At 37.4% G+C, this 18921-nt stretch overlaps 1 protein-coding gene across 4 annotated transcripts in view; it reads right to left on the bottom strand.

The window, feature by feature from the left end:
- LOC107207489 (sodium channel protein type 1 subunit alpha) overlaps positions 1-18870 on the bottom strand; it is a 91200-nt gene extending 72330 nt beyond the window's left edge. For 3 of the 4 annotated variants that reach the window (XM_015634686.3, XM_015634688.3, XM_015634683.3), the window contains exon 1: positions 18464-18870. The gene's annotated coding sequence lies outside the window, so the exon portion shown is untranslated. Of the gene's footprint in view, positions 1-10568; positions 10649-18463 lie in introns of all 4 variants that reach the window. The other variant, XM_015634684.3, reaches the window with a different exon arrangement.
- Positions 18871-18921: the final 51 nt, after the last annotated feature.

Here is an 18921-nt window from a genome sequence, read left to right as displayed (position 1 = left end):
ATCTGTAGTTTTTATAAATATCACTAGGTGCACATCAAATGTACACAAACTACATTAATGAAGCTAATGAACCAATAAAAAAATTAAATAAAGTTTTCTATCTTGTACTCAACCTTGAATTCACACTGATAGATCACAAGGTCTGTCTAATCTGAATCTGTTCATGTGGCTCCACATGTAAGATGAGAACTCTAATAGGATAATCAACATGGTAAACTGAAGACCACAGAAAATGTCAGCAAATAATACATCTCCTTCAACTTTTCTAATTGAAAGATACCAGATTTCTCATTTTGTAGGATTTGTGATTGGTGATTAAAGTACTTTCAGCTATTCTAATTCAAAACCACATTTTTGTCTTTTCATTAACTGAAAATACTCTTGCATTTGTGATTGAAACTGTTTATTGCTGCTCTAAATTGTTGTTTTTAATGTTGTATTAGAGAGATTAAAGTGTTTTGGAACTTTTTCTAATTAATAATTTTTAGTTTATAATAGTGAGTTGCAATGCCTTCTGGTATTTTGGCATCAGGTGTCCAGGGAAACAGCTTCAATAGTTTAAGGATAAATTATAAACTAGTAATAACTATCCCATAACTCTTTACTCCACTAATGGCAGACCAGCGTGAAAGTTAGTTCTAGCCCTACTAGATGGGAGAAAGCTTCAGCCACTCAACCCCCCAGAGTCAGGCATTGATTTACAATACACCCAGCTGAGAAAAATGAGGAGAGGCATTCCTCAGCACATCATGTTTCTTGTCTGATCAATGCATCTGAAGACAGGGCTCCATTTTCTACCACACTGAGAGCTGAACAATGTTTCTGCAGGTATTGTATGTACAGTCTAGAAGCATTTGTATAAATAAGCTTACAGTAAGAAACCAAAGTAGGAAACTTCCTTTTGTAAAAACCATTTCTCAGTGCACTTGAGCACAACAATGGAAGAGCACTACAAAAAGATTAAGAATACCAAGTTATGAAAAACTAGTCTTAAGTATGTCAACAGTGAACGCTATCAGAGAAGAGATCAATGTAATTTGTAGGGTCATGGCTCTAAGGAATCGAAGGACATTTAAGTCTGAGGGAAACATGCACAGTTAAGAAGCTTAAAAATATTTGAGTTTCATTCATTGTGAGTCAAGGACAAATTGGGGACTTTATATCATAGGTGGAAATTACATCAAACAGATTTTAATTTGACTTTGAGAAAAAAGCCTATGAAAAGTGTAAATACAGAATAATTTTCATTACTTAGCAATTTTGAGTAGGAGTTGTTTTGTTAGACTCATTTACGTAGTTTTCCATATTTATTACTCTTAAAATTCCTTGTTCTCTCTATATTTAAAATTTCATCAGAAGGTATGAAAATATAATGAAAATTTTTTTCTCCCTTCCTCTCTTACTTTCTTGCTCATACTTTTTTTCCTCCTTGAAACCTTTTTGTCTTTCTGGCAAACCCATGGGAGACATGAGCCTAACATGGTCCTTGAGTGGGTCCTAGAGAGTGAGATGCAAGCTGCCTCTCTCCCTGACTGTTTGAGCCTTCCCAGGCAGCCAGGCTTGCTGGAAACTGAGTGCTTTGGGAGTATTTTGGGCTTGATGGCATCAAGCCTGTCTTTGCAGGTAATGTGGCTGTGAAGTTAGGCTTGCTGTGGCTCAGTGGTGAGGGAATTCTTGGGTGAACTACATGTTGATCACAGAGGCTTGAAGCAAGCCAGCAAGTGCAAAGCAGTGCACGTATCTAAAATATTCCAAACCCCATGAAGGTCAAGATAAAAATTGTTACCACTGTAAAAGACAGTTAAAAACAGGTAAGAGTGCAAAGCAAAAGGCATTTTTTTCAGTGAGAACACCATGATGTGATGCATAACAGGTGGCCAAAGCACAAGACTGATTAGCACCTTTAAAAGACTATTCCCTTAGTGACTGTATCCCCTAAGAAGAAAGGACCTCAGTGAAAAAGTGCAATGTACTACATTATCAAATCTTAAGATGTTTCTTTTGAAATATGAGAACATAGATTTATCAGCAACAATATGAAATATTAAGATTCTGTTTTACTACCTATTTTTCTCAGGCTACATCTGTACTATATTTGACAGAGTACAGCCAAAACTGTATCTGTCAGAAGCTGCTATTGTGGCAACATGAACCTGCCTGTACTGCCTCTTACAGGCAGTTCTTCTGGACTTGGGAGACAGTATGATTTCAAATCACCAAACCTGCAAAGTCCATCTTGATTTACTTTTGGTTTTGTGCCCTGAACAGCAGACAGCCATGTTCACACTGCAGGTAAATGGGTTTACACAGCTGTGAAGTTTACCTTTTCAGAACAGCATCAAAGCTGTCCAAACCACATGAACCCTGCTGAAAGCAGGAAGAATGGATGGCTGTAGCTATTTCAGTCTCCAAACTCCTTTCACAATCATCCTATTTATCCCACACGTAGTCCAATTGACCCAAGTCTTAATTATTTCAGACTTTCTTCTGCTGCCATTACTGATGAAAATGTCTTCAATTTCTAGATGGAGTGATTCTTCCCAGACTATGAGTGCTTAACACAGCAGCTCAGCACATGAAAGGCAACCAAGCCTAAGGGCTGCTGAGGTTAGTGGAGCCTGTGCTACTAGCAGTCATAATGAATCTGACTCTTATATGTGTCAAATGTCCTTGGTTAAGTTATACAGCTAAATTATAAATCATACTGTACTGCCACTGCCATACATATCTAAAGTCTGTTTTCCATAATTCTTACAAAGAAACAAAGAAGTATCTTTTCCTTCATCAAAAAACCTTGCCCTTATTCAGAACGATTTTCTAGCTAGTTGCTTGGGCACCATCATCCTGCTGCATAAATTCTCAGAAAGCAAATGACTGATTGCCTCTCAGAGGCCCTTCGCAGCCTTTCTTCATGATATTGAATTTAATTTTTAGATGTTAACACTGCTGTTTAAATTTTCAATTTCCATCAACACTGGAATTTTGAAAATTTCCAGTCACATTAAGGAGATACAAATATCTGAAAAGATCCCTCATTTTGCTTGTGCTCCTTTTAACATCTTAATTTTTCAAGACACCTTCCAAAACTCTTCAGTGGTGAGGCTGCTCATCTCCCAAAACTACTTCATCACCTTACAGGTCTTCTTTCCCTCTGTGAAATTTGAGCATTTTTCCTTATACTTAGGTTGTAGGATGGTTGGAGAAGCAATTTCCTCCCTCTCTGTGTTTGAACATCACATTCACATTGTGATCCTACATTCCATGTCTGAGCTCCTGCCTACTATAGACATCCAAAAGTACCCATATGCCATTCCAAAGCAACCTGGAATGCTGGCCACAAATAGAAATAAAACAATTTGCAGGTAAGAATTCTGGGTGTTAAGAAGTGTTAAAATTCAAGAGTGTGTACTTCAGATGAGCAATATCAAGGAATGGGCTCAGAACTGAGTCTGGCACAGGCAGAGAACAGGAGGTTTTTTAAAAAAAAGTTCCTGAAACTTCCAAAATTAAAATACACCTTACAACACTGCAATACAAATACTGCTTCAGCAAAGCCACTTGAATTAAAAGTATTATACAGAGAAGCACAGACCTGCAGACCTCTAAAGAGAAGCAGCTTACTTTGTGGACTTCATAATACTGTTAATCACAGTTGCACTGCCCTCAGCCATTATTTAGCCATCTTCACAATCTTTTCTCACATGAAAGAGAGAAAATGGCTCATATTTCCTATCTGAAACTTATCTGAACAGACAGCTAAAGGCATGAGCCATCCTTTTCCAAAGTGCTAAGTAATCAAGAATTCATACAAAAGTCAGTATAAAATTCTTGTCACTCTGTATAGAGGCATTGTAATTTTTGCCTCAGCACTAAGATACAGACTTAAATATATAACCTTAGACATATCGTATGCAATTTCAGCCTTACATCATAGTCAATCTTTCTTTAACCACAGGAGGAAAAAAAATCTATCCCAAAACTGACCAGTTTCCTGCATTTCAGAATTCTGAAAAGCATATAATTCTGAGAAATAAATGTCACTGCTGAGACTTGCAGATGAATATGTGCAAGGCAGTCAAAGGAAAAGGGAGTGAAAATTTTGAATAAAACACTGTTAGACAGTTAAATAGAGCTTAATGTCCTAAAGACAGATTGTTTTGGAACAAAGAAATATTCTTTAAAAATAAAATTTGATGTTTACTACTCCCCTGCACTTTAAAAAATTGATTAATTTGCATTTCCTCAGCCCTTATTTTTTCCTCTTCTCCCAAAACTCAGTGTTATTGTCTAGGAATTAGGCATGCAGACATAAGAGAGTGGGTATTGTATCAGCTACTTTGCTTTCTCTTGCTAGCACGTCTCACAATTTATCCTTCCCTACTCTCGGGCAGTAAGCATTTTTGTTTCTCCCAGCAGAACCATTAAATATTATTTAGTGCTGGTTCAGTAGTAGTCTGAACTTAGACTTCACAGACATACAGAAAGCTGCTTGAGGGGAAAGCAGAGGGCAAGTGTGAGGTCAAGGCCCACAAGTGCCAGACTCGCAGCAGGCTGTGCGGCAGCTGGACAGCGCCTAACCCACAGCAAAACCAGCAGCTGCGCTGGCTGACGGAGCAGAGCGCTCTCGCCAGGCCGCAGGCACAGAGCTCCCATCGCTGTGAGAATCCTCGGCACTGGCACTGTGTGTAACAGTCATGGGCTCCATAAAAACTCTCCTCAGAGTGTGTGTGCCTGTCTAAGCTGCTGGGCACGGGCAGTTCATTGCAGGGGTGCCCTCGACGGGCGCTGAAGTGGGCACAGTACACGGGACAATGGTTCTCTCCAGGCCGGACTGTTTGAATAAAAGTAATCTTGAACCGGATTTCTATTTAAAATGTACTCGGACCAATTAAGACTTTATTTCCTAGTCTCCTTGCACATCTATATCAGTAAAGCTGAAAACTTCTGTCTACTATATGTCCCACCCATGAAATACGATAGTTCAGAGCAGGTACACTCCTCTTACCTCATGATGCAGCACTACACCTACATTAGCATTTCCAAATTTTCTAATTTATATTTCTATTAAAAATATAGGTTTATAGTTTTATATATTTAATATAGACTTCACATATTTTATAATTTATACTCTTTTTTTTTTGTCCTTGGTGCATAACTGTTCCTTATTAGAAATGAACAGGCTGGTGACAGCCACCATGCAGCACTCTTAGGATGTGGTTTTGTATTACAGGCTCATAAAGGTTGAGGCAGGAACGCACCCCTGGAGATCAGCTGTTGTGTTAGAATAAAGATATTTTGCAAAATTTTCCCAGGTATGTAGCTCAGGTGAGTGGAAATTCTGCTTCAATAAAATATTGCAGGCAATTTTATATTTGCCAGCAAAAAGCAGACAGCAATATCCTGAAATAATATCTGGCAAGCGTTCTTAATCTGGGTGTGCCTAGGAAACATAATTTTTCATAACTCCACAGTTCCAGAAACAGTACTATAGGGTATACTATTTTTCAGCATTTTTTTAGTGTATTCCATACGTGTTTTTTGTCTCTGACCCTATATATATATATCATACTCATCATTCATTAAACAAAACCAATTTAGTCTATCTTTAAATAGTAATGAATTTTTAATGATGCATATATACTGGTTTCTATGCAAATATTCAGAATTATTAAAACATATATAATTGTTTCAATCAAGTCCAGTTTGGTATCTCATTTTGCAAGATGCTTTCTAAATTGGTTTTGCATTTCCTGTAAGTACTTATTAACAATCTTCTACACCACAATTGAGATTTTTTAATTAGTATTAAACTCTCTGAAGGTGTGTCCCTCCATAACATAGAGTTTAATGGAAGAAAAGGAAGATATACATTTCAGGGTTTTTTTCCAGCTATAAACTGTTCTTAAAGGACACTCAAGACAGTATTGTACTCCTTCCTTTGCAATTGTTAATTCAGATGTTGCAACATTTTGTACCTATCAATTAACATGTTATATTAGTCTGTGGATTTATTTACCTTATTCTAAAACCATATTCTAAAAAAAATCTGCTCAGTAAAATTTAATTATCTCTTGTTAGCTAACCATATACATTTTCCATTATATATATTTATATGGACAATAATTATTTTGTTTGCTCCATAGCTTAGAAGCCAACAGATTAATCAGTGGTAAGAAATGCTGCTGGATCTGTGGACACAATCCCTTGTTTTTCTAGAAAGAGCTGATCCTGATGCAACTTTGAGTCATTTTGGTTCATAGGTTCCCAAGGAGTTTGGGAACATGTCTCAAGAGTCACCTCCCATCAGCAGTACCCTCCTGACAGGGTGCAAACAGCTGCTGGTCTGGAAAACACAAGACCCTTACAGGGTATCCCAATGCCAGTTAGTCCTGGTCTTAGACTGAGCCAAAATGAGTAAGAAAAAATACATTGTAATACATAGATCATTTTTCTTGGAGTAAAATTTTTTCTTTCAGATAAAATGCTTCATTATTTCAGAAGCAATTGTAATATTTTGTTCTGAGACAATATGAAGTTATGAAAACACAATAATAAAGGGTCATCCTTTCTGGTTTATCCCCCCAGTGTTTGTAAAGAGAAAATAAATTGAACTGAAGGCAAAAATACTCAGATACAAGGTTTCTAGATTACATTGGATCACTATGTACCCAGTATGGGGTTTTGGACAGTTCTCTGTCTCTATCCATCACTGCACATTTCAAATAATATATATGTATGGCATTATTTAGGTTTCATTTTAGAAAATAAATATGTCAGACTGGGTTTCTCAGCTGTGAGTGAAAATTACTGAATATGAACATTAAAAATAGAACTTTGAAATGGCGCCGGTACACTCACTTTATTTAATCAGATTCTGAAGTGTCCTAGTTCTTTCCATAAAGAAAACTATCAATTTAAAAATATTTTTAATTAAATGTGTACTATTCTCCAGACAGTATGGAAAATTGATCAGATTTGCAAATACCCTTTTTCTACCCCTTGTATTCACACACTTGCTATGGTTCACTAGTAAAGACTATGTAATTTAAAAAAAAAAACACTAATAAATTAAGTAACTTTTTAGGACCCATTTTCTGTTTTTTATTGATATGTTTAAAGTATTTCAGAGTGCATACACCATAGGATAAATATTTTCAGGGGATGCTTATATGCTTTTAGGCAATCCTAGTGAAGATAGCTTTTAGCAGGTCCATTTTGGACCCTATATAATTTATTGTACACTGTCTGTTGTATCTCAGATATCTACTTCTTTTTGTAGACTCACAATAAAACTGGGTTGGAAAAAAGAGATCAGAAGCCCCCTAGTTCATCTTGCTCCCCAAGGCAAGATTGCTATACCTATTTCCCAACAGATGTTTCAGCTAACCTCTTCCTACAGACCTTCAGGACAAATTTCACAAATTCTTCTGACGTTCTATTGCAGCTCTGCACTATCTGCTCTAGTAAAAAGTTTGTTCTCATACCTCATCTAGGTGAGCCCATTTCTTCAATCTTCACTTCCTGTCCCACCCACTCTGGACACAAACAACAAAAATCATCTTCAGCATTCAGCTTGTAATGATCCACCACCCACTTCACTTCTGTCTTCATGTGTGGACTTACTCCAGGGAACCTGCAAAGCTCCTTGAAGAGCCCTGCTGGGACATTCCTAAGAGGAGCACCTATCATCTGCATTCAGAAATACCTCCATTACAATTTCCTCTTAACAAATAAATTCAACAAGAATTTTAAACAGAGAAGTTAAACACTTAAAACCAAGAAAATGAGGGCTCTCATTCTGGAGGAAACATTTGGTAACAGTACTGTAGCTGCTACTTAGATTTATCCTCTTTGACCAATGCCATTATTAAATAGAATTAATAAAAAATTGAATCACACAAACCTCTGCATTTACTCCTAAATTTTTATTTTTGACCTTGACAGGATTTGAGTGTTTGGTTTTGCTTTGCTTTACCAGGAGGATTATTATCAGTTTCTTCTTTTTGTGTTATGAAGTAATTTTAAAAAGCCAATTCTAGAACTGGAAGGATGGTTAGAGATGCACTAGATACTGCTGAGACAGAAAGCAATGGAAGCTTGCGTTCTGAAAATGCAATGTAATGAGAATTTCACAGCGGAAAGAGGAAGGAGAGAGAGAACTTCTGGAGCTGATAAATACAATAAATAGCAGGGTGGATGAATCAGAATTGTGGATTTTCAAGTGATATTTAATATGGCAGGGAAGGTTTCTACCCAGATTTTTTAACAAGTGCAAAATAAAATCAATTTTCTTTCTTTAGAGTTAAACAGAATTTCAGAAGAGAACATAAGGGGACCTGAAACTATCACACACTGCTGAAAACAATGACTCAATAATCATTAAAATACAGCAATCCTAAAAACACTGAACACCCATGTATTTAGTAAAACATCACAGTGATTCTATCAACAAATATTACTAATATTGAATAAAAAGAGATCAGTATATTTTTCAGAAGCTGGACTAACCCCAGTATGGACAGAGTGATGATTTCCATGTCCACATTTGCTATTTAATTAATTTCTTCACTCATACCAAATTTTCAGTTGTGTCCATCCAAAGTCTATGTGTTTTTTATGGATAGAAATCTACAAAGAATAAACCTACAACTAGAAAAATAAAAGCAACATGCCAGAACTACTGAGGTTTGAGAAAAAACATCTAGAGAATTTGCATGATATTCCTCATCCCCCTACATTATTATGTTCAGTCAGAAATATCAGAGGCAGATTTAATGGCTCAGATTTACTCAAAGGTTCTTTTTCTCCCACATTTTAGAGTATTTCAGCTTTAGGATTTTTTTTCTCTCGTAGCAATGTGATCTCTTAAGTGCTCTAAAGTATTATGCTAAAAAAAGCCTAATGGTATTCCTTCTCTAGTATGTCATACTGTCTCCATAACACTGATTGTCTCAGTTTAGAAGTGTGAATAAATATTGTTCAATTTTTAATTTGGTTTTTCTTCTGCTGTAGTCATTTTGGCACCAACAGACAGTCTACAGGTCAAATCCAGGACTCTTGAGGAATCCCACTGCCTCCCACCTACATACGCTGTTATCAATGGAGAAAAAGAAGGCAGAATGTGTTTTTGTTACTGGAAAACAATCCACAATTCTCTTCATGTGATTTAGTCCAAAAGACTCAATATGTTTTCCCACAGATGAGAGAGTTCAGAAAATGAATAAAATTAAGGAAAATATATTAATCCATAACAGTGTCCCAGTTCTAAATGCACACAGGAAAATGAGATCAAGATTTCTGCCTCTTTTCAAAATAATTTGCAAAGTACCCATTTCTCCTGATTATTAACAGACTATTTCTCATAACTAAGGGCAGAAGAACACTCACACTTAATCTCAGTTCTTCAATTTCAGACAGCCAAAAATGATAGAGAAGAATTTATAAAGTATGACTTAAGGACAAAATTCAATGCTAAGGTCTGTGGGTTTGTCCCTTAAATATGCTGTGTTCTGTCATGAATGTGCAAAACTCTGGAATTAGAACTCACATGCTAGAAGGATGCAGTGCAATGTGGATAGCAGCAGTACTGACATCCTTAGAAGTCAACAACAACACTTTAAACAGGTTGGCACTGGGTAGTGCATATTCATAAATACTGTGAAGGTTTTCTAGCTCAAGGCCATCTTCATTTAAAGAATAAAAGAACCTGTAATTGCTTCTAGTTTCTCCACTGTTGATGATTGCAACTTCTGAAACTTCAAAGGAAGTTTAGGCTTTTATATGACAATTTCAACAAAGGTTTCAGTGATCAATAATAAACTACCCTTGCCCCTATATATTGTTTCAAACAGCTGATAGGATATATGTTTTCTTGATATACATTTATCTATATAATTCTTCTGGAAGTCATCACAGACTTTTAAAATTCTTTATTTTTGGTACAGATGGTATGCAAATTGCTGCTGTTTGCCTAGAATTTCATTAGAAGCTTTCTGATTATACTTTGCCTTATGCAAGCTCTTAATTCCCCTAATTCACTGTCCCGCTCCCCTTGATACATCCTTCAAAATAATGAAAACTTTGACAAACTGAAGACAACCAGTTTAAAGCTGCTTGTCTCTAACTTGCTTCCCTGTGTCTAAATACTTAAGCAAATATTCAAGATCACACAAACCAGGCTGAACAGAATAGAGTATCAGAGTGTCAGTCTTGACAGCAATCCTGTTATTGTTTTGCATTAGATTTCAGAGTAATTTTTAGCACAGCCTTTTATCTTTTGTATTCGACATCAACACATTGGTCAGGCATAAAAAACACAATAAACATGGTAGGTGCAGTTCAAAAATGCAACACTAACATCAGCCAATATAGCTCAGGAGCCTGACACCATAACCACAAAGTAAGCATTTCTGGGAAAAATATAGTTGAGGAGGTTTTCAATAGTGACAGAAAACACCAACCCATTTTTAAATACTGCTGAGTGAGTAACTACAGCTTTCTCAAAGTGGTGCTGAGCAAACAGCCCAATCCCAGGTAATTAGTACAGTGGGATTCCTCCAAGCACATACCTCAGACATGCAGCAGAGAAGAAATCCATTTGAGAAAAGACGCTGAAAGAGCTTGAAGTCCACCTGGCAAATTTCTTGTGCTGTTTGAAAAAGCAAGACGGTTCAGGTTATGAACCGAGCCGTATCTACAGTGTTAGAACCAGTCCTGGTCAGTATGAAAATCAAAGAGCTCCTAGCAGTGCACCTCACCAGAAAGAATAAGGGCAGAGGGAGAGAGAGAAAAGAGAGGGCTGCCTTTCTTCCTTTGGTAAAACATTTGTGTGAAGCATTTAGCCTTTAAGCAGAGCTTCTTTCTGGGAAGGAAAACTGTACAATCCTGCAGTGCTTGCTTTACACTTTAATATGTCTTCCACGAGAAGAAACAACCCGACCTCTGTTATCTTCCAGAGAGTTCAGGGGAAAATATGTACTAATAATTAAAACAAAATGACCCCCCAGCAAAAAAGGCAAACACCCAAAAATACAAGACCACTGAAATACATCTTGTAACAAAATGCTGAAATGCCAAAAAGAACTGACTGCAGCTTGAAAATCATTTTTAAAGCCAAAAAGCACAAAATTCTCCTTAATTATATGCTTAACAATAACTATAAAGCAAGCATTCAAAAAAAAAAAAAAAAAGGCAGGGGAGCTGGGGTGAGGGATCCATGCTGCCTGCTCACATAAATGCACTAAGGTCTAGGATTTACCATCCTCCTGGCTTACCTGATAAAACTGGAATTTCAAAAGCATTATGCAAAAAAAGCCCCAAAATAAATAATAAAAAAAAGAACAAAAAACAAACCCACCAAGAGCTAGTGATGATGAAAGGCTTGAAATGCTAATAAAGCTGGTTAGATTCTCAGTTCCAAAAGATTACAAAGTGTTTATAAATTGCTGCATTCTCATCGAGAAGGGGAAAAAAAAAAAAGACCTCTGCAGTATCCTCTCTGCTTTGTTCTCGTCTTCCTGTTCGGAGGCTCACTCTGTGGTACCTAATACAAATCAGCAAATAGCAGGGGGGAGGGGGGAAAAAAGAAGAAGGGGGAAGGGAGGAGGTTAAAAAGAGACAGAGAGGAGGGTAAAGATAGAAAGAAAGGGGAAAAAAAAGGTACTAAGCCATCACCTTAAAGGACAGCCCCATCTATCGGCAAAAGCAAAGAATGGGCTGTAAAAGACACCTTCTTTAGAGATTTCCTGACCCGAACGAGACTGCAAACCTGCAACCCCGTTTCCCTTCAGGGAGGAACAAAGGGCAGGGATAGTGCTGAGAAGTAGATTTCTTTATCCAGTGTTAAATGAGATAAAGTTTTCAGTAATTTTAATTTCTTTTCAGTTAATTACTTGTCTCTGAAACATGTGAAGGGAATATTGTTAGTATGAGCCCTGACGAAAGCACCAGAAACCTTTCCAGGTCAGCCTCTGACACATCACAGCTCAATGCCACCTGTCCTCTCTGGTTTTACACCTGCCCGCTGAGCAGTGCTGCTGGGCTGAGCCTCAGCAGGCATGGGTTCAGTCACCAAAAACAGCCTTCCTGTGCCCGAGTGCCGGGTCCATCTATTGCAGCCTGCATTGCTAATCACACCGCCTGCTACACCACTGCCACGTCAGCTCTGTACATTCCCCTGGATTCAGATGGCAGCTGTGCAGCCAAATCTGGAACCTAGACAAAAAAAGGCTCCTTTTTAAAATTCAGACTGCTAAGTAACAGTAATGGTAGCTTCTAACACAATGAACCCCATCTGCATTGGATCACCGCAGCTGGAGCTGAATCAGACAGCATTCTGTATTTCTCATCTTGCTTTACTCACCAATAAAAATAAAAATAAAAGTGGGGATGGCCATGAGAGAACACTTGTGAAAGCCCCAGCGCCTGCCATGCTGGAGGGGGTGGGTACAGAGTGGTAGGAAAGGAAAAGTGGAGGCAGTGACTGCGAAGGTGAGAGGCACATGGAAGGAGGGCTAAAAATAACATTGTATTTCTTTCATTGTTCAATACCATTTCTGCATGTAAAGACTGAAGGATATGAATCTAATTAATACCTGTATGAAGTGAGGTATATCTGTGATATAACAGACACTTAATGTTAAGCTCTGAGTCAGTGACCCCAAGCAGCTTCAATGAATTTTATGCTTTAGAGTCAATTCTAATATTCTGATATGGGTTTTTTCTAATATTTTTACATCATGATGCTTTGAATGCTTAAATTTTGTTTGAATCCAAGCTGTGTGAATCAGAGTTTCTCCACCTCCCAGTGGTGACCAGAGATACCAGTCCCTTCACAAGAAGCACTTGGAACTCTCTCAGTGTAACACTTATTTTCAAGCATTTATCAGTACAGAATGTTATGAATAACTGTTCTAATAATGAAATCTAATTGCCCAGTTTTGAAATATGTTGTCTTCAAATATTGGAGTGATTAAAAGGACACAGTAAGCAAGCTTGTGACACTAAATATTTAATTAAAACACACCATATTAGATTCAAATACTAATACTAAAATGCTGACATAGGACTGGCAAGACCAAACTGGACACAACCACTCAATCCTTTGGATACATCTGAGCTCTGATTGAGAAGGACCTCATGTGCTTTCATCTTTCACTGCTGTCATGATCACCAGATTCTAATTTAGCTTTTCTGCTGGTACTACTGGTAGGTTGCTAAGTGGCTCAGGCAGTACTACCCAAAAACTACCCAAAAGCAGTTTGAGTCTATGATCTACAGGCAGAAAGAGCCTTAAGTCATTATCTTAATATTAGTTGTTGGCAGCACACAGTTCAACTGTTTGGATCTTTCTTAGGTACAATTGTAAAGGCAGATTTGTGTGATTTTCATATACTTGCAGAGTTCATCAGGATCATGTAAAGCCTTTGCAGGTGACAAATGACTTTGCAGCACTTGTAACACACCTGAACCAGAAGCCTGAAACTTTTAAATACTAAACAGATGTTCAGACACAATTTCTGATGCCAACTGATCATTCCCAGAAACCTTTCTGTTCATGGAGGATGCTTCTAGAAATGATGAATTGTCTGATGTTTATAAACATAGATTTATCACAAGGATAAAAGGTAAATTATTTTTGCTCCTCAGCTTGAGGTTTTAGTATGAGTCCCTCCAGTCTTTGCTACAAGCTGGACACACTTGACATGTTACAGGCATAGTTCCTTTCAAATGTTGCACTTTGAAATGAAACAAACAACACAAAATTAAACACTAAACTAGGAACAAAGGAACTAAGACATCCTTCTTAAAGCATCACAAGAGGTTCAGCACAGGATGCTTAATATGACCATTGACTTGAGAAATCTCCAAGTATCATAAACAGAATGCTGAAACCTGTTTTTTCCAAGCAGATTTCTCATGGCTCAAATTTCACTGCTTACAGTGTAACTAGGTGCTGAAATTCAGCTCCAGCAGCTTACATTGTCAGAAAAATTGATAGGGTTTCTGATTATCTTAACAAGCTTCTTTGCTGGCTTCTTGAACCCATCTGCTATGGGATTTGAGAGAGATTTGATCAACACAACAGCAACAACTTCCTTCCAGCTGCCAAAGAGCTATATCCCATTAATTCTTTAGAATTTTTCAAGTTTTTATATTGCACCACAACTGAAGAAAACAAAAAGGTATAGATTTCTCAACCAGAGCTGCTCCAATTCTAAGATAGATGTAAAGTTAGTAAATAAAATATGGTCTCCCTTTCCTCTCCTCCCCAAAATCTAGTATTTGCCTTTTTCACCATCTGCAAACAAATAGTAAACTGCTAATAGCTAATCAAATAATTTTCAAAACCAAGCAACTCCAGGATACTCATTGCATTCAGTTTGGAAATCTTTGAGCAGCTCTCTGCACAGGTGTGGTGACAAATCCTCCCTGACTGCCCAAGGAGCAAATGGGTATTGGCTGAAGCAACCATCCAGCAGGCGCCGAGGAGAACCCTTCCATGCCACGCGCAGCAGGGACACAGCTGCCAGGCAAACTTCCAATGCAGCCATGAGCTTGCAATCCTGCAGATTTCAGATTCTGCAGACCTGGTAACTTTGCCTTAATGGGGATCTGCGGTTCACTTGTCCTCATATAAATTTTGACCAGTCCTACCTCAGGAACACTGTGTAAATATTTAAGAGCACTGGTGAAGAACAGCCCAGTAAGTTTTTGGCTCAAGAGCCTTAGTGATCACCAGGCATTAGAAGAGCTTGTCATTCTTCAGTGCATGAAAGGATTCATCTGGAAGTCCTTCTCTAGTGTCCCTCTGCAGTACAGTTCCCTTTCTGAAAAGACTTTATAATGAACTGTAAATTAATTTAAAAAATAATGTAGGTTTATTTGCCTCTATCCTTCAGCATTTTTGCTGCAACGGACAACTATGTATCAGCATTATTTTGCTGAAAACACAGCTGTGTACAATGTAGAGAAACCTTCAAAATTAACCTTAGAAGTTCATATGTTCAGCCATGGCAAATAAACCACATAAGCAACAATGCAGAATGGTATGTCCATTTAATACAGTGTTAAGAGCAATATGTCTTCATTAAAAAGAAAGTTTATAAGGTACATTTTATATACTGAAACATTTTTTAAAAAATCTCTCTTGATTTTTTACAGTATCTCTTTCTAGTGTTATAGCAATGAATTCTACGAATTACCATGGGTGTGGAAGATAGCTAATGGAGTAATTCATCTAATAAATAAGGGATTAGCCAACCAAGATGCTCCGTGGACATGCTGGTGAAGATCATGATCCAAGGGACATTTTCTAAACTTGTGAATGAATTGTACTGCAGTCACAGAAGTGCTATCCAAGTAGTTAAGGATGGGAAAACATCATAATGGAGACCCAGGACCTGGAAAATGAGACAAACTGTAGCAACGCAGAAGACTGCATCCAACCAGTTTCAAGGAAGAGCAAGTAAAACCTCTGAATAAAAAGCATAGCAACTTTTTGCACAAGGAACAAAGCACACCTGCCAGCTTCTAAACAGTTGTCTTTGGAGTAGGTAAAGCACATTTCTATAGCAGTAGATTTTTGTCACATTAGGAATATTTTTGTGTACTAGATGCAGATAAAAGCTGGAAGTTCTAGACAGTGAAAGATCTGCATTTGTGAGCCCAAACTTACATGGAAAACTTGTCAACTATACTACTACAGTCATATTTAGTTGTTACATGACATAAACTAAAGCACAAATATTTTTAATCTTTCGTTTTCTATTTAGCACTAATTTAGCATATGTGTGTCATCACAATATGTATCTCAACTGCTCAATTAAAATGGACAGATAAAACCTGAGATCTCAATAACTTATTTGACACACTGTTCTTGTTTTCATGCTCCTCAGTTTTAGTGTCATTTCCATAACTATGAAAAGAGCAAAGATACTCCTTTGCAGTGCTGAAAATTCCAGTGCTCTGGGAAAAAATGAAAAGTTTGTCAGAAAATCTAGCTGCATACTGTGATTTGAGGAAATATAAAGAATATTGAAAGCAAGCTAGTGATGTAGTCATGAATTGGACAATTCCAGTAAAGCACAGAAAAATACCAGGAGGAGGTACTGACCACCACCAACCAATATCTTGCATTGTAGTGGGTTCAAAACATATTTAATAGTTCAGATTCAATTTCTCAGACCCAAAGTGATATCCCAGAATATGGGATATATGAATACACACAGGAAACAGAGTTTTCTAACACTTTGTATGCTACTGTACTATCTGCAGCTTGCTATGCTCAGAAGCACTGAATGCCCTGCTATGAACCATGTTGCAAAAAATAAAAATAAGACTTCCAGAAGATCACTCTACATTTAAAGACAGCAAGGCTTTTTTTTTTTTTTTCCTTCTAATTGAATAGATATGTTAGTAATACTCCTTGAGCCTGTAAGAAAATACCTCAAGCACCCACACTTGAAATGGGATGGAACACAGTGTACTCATATATAATAGCGTAACTATTTTAGAACACTTCATGCAGCAAGAGACAAAGAATGTGAAGTACATCATTACAATAATTCAAGGTACCTAGCAGTTTTGTTCTAAAGTTCCTATATTATGCTATTATTTTAAGTTTGTTTGAAAGAGATCTGTATTTTGAAGTCTGAAGTGGTATCTATAAAATATTATACAATGTAATATGCTGCATTGCAACAGAGGTGTTATCAAGATACCAAAAATGAGCTACACTTTCTTGAACCTAACTTTCACAATGTAATTAATTAAGGCAGCAGCCTGGTGTATCTAATAAAACACAGCATAGATCTATATGACTGTCATTACAAAAAAAAATAAATAAATTAGTAACTGGTAAGGCAAGACCATGATGAAAAGACAACTGACTGCTTGGCAGTTCTTTTCCAGAGAAAAAGAGCTTTCAAAGACAATAAGAAAAGAGTAGAACAATTCACCTCACTTTAGAGCAAGTGTTGAAATTAAAGTCTATTAGTTATTTCTAGAACAATGTGAAGAACAACTGGTTTTTTATGGGGAGAAAAAACACACTTAAAAGGCTTCCAGGCTTCCATTCTTCCCATCAAAATTAGTTATAACCTTATATTTGCCCATAAACTTATAGAAATATCCAATTCTATTTTGATTTAAGGGATCTTGGCATTTACACTTGAAGTGAGCAGTTACCTATCAGACAGGAAAATTTTGTCAATGCCTTATTGTAAATTGCCAACAATTTTTCATTCTTCATTTACTATTTTGACACTCATTAACATATCTCAATACAAGCTTCACTATTTTAAAGCTAATATTAAAAGAAATCTTGGCAGCAAGCTGTTAAATAGAGCCCATTGATACAACGCTGACCAAAGTTCCTCTCAGTTTTGGTTTGGTTTTTTTTTATTATATATTCCCCAGTGTTTTTAAATCCATTAAGGTATCTTAAATTTGTATTAATTTTCACAAATTGCTGAGTCCCATGGAGGAGACTCACGGTGCCACAGAACAAAAAAGTTGCTGTCCAAGGTACTGCACATAAAGAGAAGTGTTCCATTTAATCTCTCAAATGTGTTAAAAATGTTTTCAGATTTATTAGCTGCTCTTAGCAAGCAAGCTAGCCTTGTTAAAATTCCTTGTATGATACTGCAGTATCAGTGTTATGCTGTTACTTTCCAGGGCCTCTTCTACTGCATTCCAGTAAGATCAGACATTCCAGCACCTGACAATACCCAGTATGTATAATTAAGGACAAACCTGTTCTGTTCTTTGTTACAGACTGATTTTCAGCAGAGCTGAAATACAAAAAAAGGTCTTTGAATTCTATGTGGTGCATGAATAAAAGCTACCCTCTAATATAAATCCAGCTCCCATGTACTGTTCTGGCATTCTGCAGAGCAGTCACTAAACGTAATTTTATCTGCAGTATTCACCTTACCTATCTCAGAAGCATAAAGATTCACACATTCATGCAATACATAGCAAATAGCATCCCGGGTTTCATTGCTGCTTCAAAAAATAGCCAGAAAGTACAAGACAATTAAATACAAGTTTTGATTCTTTTGCAACATTTAATAGGAGAAGCATATATGTAATTTGCAAGGCTAAAAAAATGCAACAGCCAAGAACTGCAGTAAACCTCTCAGAGCTAATAGCAATATCCAATAATGCTTTCCCACATCATCTTCAAGCAAATGGATTTAATTCACTGCTTAATCAGACAAATTAACTCTAATCCCCATATGGTTAGAAAGGATGTTTCTTAAAAAATCCAATTTATGATTTATTTATTTATTTGCAAAGTGTCTTAAAGCTGAGATGCCTAGAAGAACTACTCTATTAATTCAATCATGCTGACAGAGCTGGTTTCACCTAAGAAATCATCTCTGCAATTCACAGTATGGCTGACAGCTATCTGCATAGAAAAGGAGCACAGTAACCTTTTAAATCACGCAAAAACACTCACCCAAGAAGATGTAGCAAAGATCAGGATCCAGCTTCCAGACCCCATGAAGCTGAGGGAGCAATCCAGTAGCTTGCTCAGGCCAGCAGTGTCTCTCCTACACTTGACCTAGACTGCCTTACATAATGAGGAATCAGTGCTGTATCCTGTGTGGAGGAGCAAGCTGAATGTCATCACTGGCAGAAGTAGGGAGAACTGGCAGCAGGCAGGCTGGTAGTTAGCATGGAGATCACGAAGTCTGCTTTCCCTGACTGTTCTTGGAGAAAAGACAAGAACAGCTCAGAAATGCTGGTGTCATTCCTCCCCTGGAACGAATGACCGGAAGGAGTGAGGGTGTTCCAAATGTGAGGCAAACAGCAAGCGCTGCAGCTGCAGCTGTACCTGCTCTGAGGCAGCAGAGCTCCTGCCACACAGAGTCTGCAGGACTGCTCAGCTGCAGCTGTACCTGCTCTGAGGCAGCA

Source organism: Parus major, chromosome 7, assembly GCF_001522545.3.
Source record: "Parus major isolate Abel chromosome 7, Parus_major1.1, whole genome shotgun sequence".
Taxonomy (NCBI): Eukaryota; Metazoa; Chordata; class Aves; order Passeriformes; family Paridae; genus Parus; species Parus major.
Note: the sequence above shows the minus strand (reverse complement) of the source record. Positions and strands in the feature narration are given on the sequence as shown.